This window comes from Buceros rhinoceros, unplaced genomic scaffold (assembly GCF_000710305.1).
Source record: "Buceros rhinoceros silvestris isolate BGI_N320 unplaced genomic scaffold, ASM71030v1 scaffold15772, whole genome shotgun sequence".
Lineage (NCBI taxonomy): Eukaryota > Metazoa > Chordata > Aves > Bucerotiformes > Bucerotidae > Buceros > Buceros rhinoceros.
In genome coordinates, this window is record NW_010399643.1 from 17,956 (window position 1) to 19,128 (window position 1,173).

Here is a 1,173-nt window from a genome sequence, read left to right on the forward strand (position 1 = left end):
AGCCCCAGCCAGTCCGGCTGAAAGCAAGCCGTGCACCCACGGAGGAGGAGAGGAGTAAGAAGTGGCGCGCCACTCTAGTAGCTAAGGCACAGGAGGCTGTCAGAAGGATGGGGAAGCTCTGGTTTCTCCATGTCGCCTCTCATGGAGTCTCCTGGAGCATCCTGGGGGAGGAGACAGAGCACCTGCCCTTCGGTGTTGCTTATGCAGTGTATCAGGAGTGCAGGGAGATACATGGTAGGAGCTGGCCCAGATTCTGTTTTCAATTTCGTTTGGCAAATTTTTCTGAGTTCTCCTGCAGAAAATGTCCCACCAAAGTGACAATAACAATATTTTGGATATAAGCCTAGCACAAAAGGGTAATAGGAACTCCGCGGGCATGCGTGGGCTTTGATTCATCCTCAGAGATGGCAGATGTGCATTTATTTAAGATCTGGGAGTGGGTCTCGGAATATTTATGGTGAATTCTGTGCTCCCACTTTTCCTGTGTGATTTTGCTTGCTGCTGCTGGTTAAACACAGGTTCGCTGTGCTCTGCTGACCATCTCACGCATCATTCACGCTGCAAATCTGTGCCAAGCATTTCTTTTCGCCTAGCCTTCTGGTGAGGAGTTGCTGAGGGTCCTCTTGCATGGTCGCGGTCTCATGGTAGAAGTGTTAGGGGCTGAGGGTGGCGCTGAGCAGGGGCAGCTCAGCTCATCGGTGAGCTCCAGCCGCTTGAGAGCACACTGGGCTTAGAACGGAAGAGGACAGTTCAGCTGGAAGGGTCCTGCACCGGTCATCTCGTCCAGCCGCCTGCCTGCTGCAGCGCTGGCCAAAGGCTAAACACGTGCTGGTGGGCAGAATGTGCACCACGGACTTCGTTTGCAGCGTCCTGGGCTGTGGGGACGTGAAGGAGCTGAGGTACAGAGGCAGGTTGTTCAAATGGACTGACGCCGTGTCCTTCACATTGCCTTTTGTGACAGGATTTATTTGTTTGTTTGTCTGCGAGGCTCTCCAGCTATATGGCAGAGGGGATTGTCTCATTATTGGTATAAATAGACCTCTCTTTGTTATTTATTTAAGACTGGTACTGGATTAGGTTGCAGCCATAGTTTAGTAAAGATAATTGTGTTTGCAGTGGCTGCTGATGAAGGCAATAGCTGCAGGGTTGCATCCGCCCCGTCCCCTCTCGTTG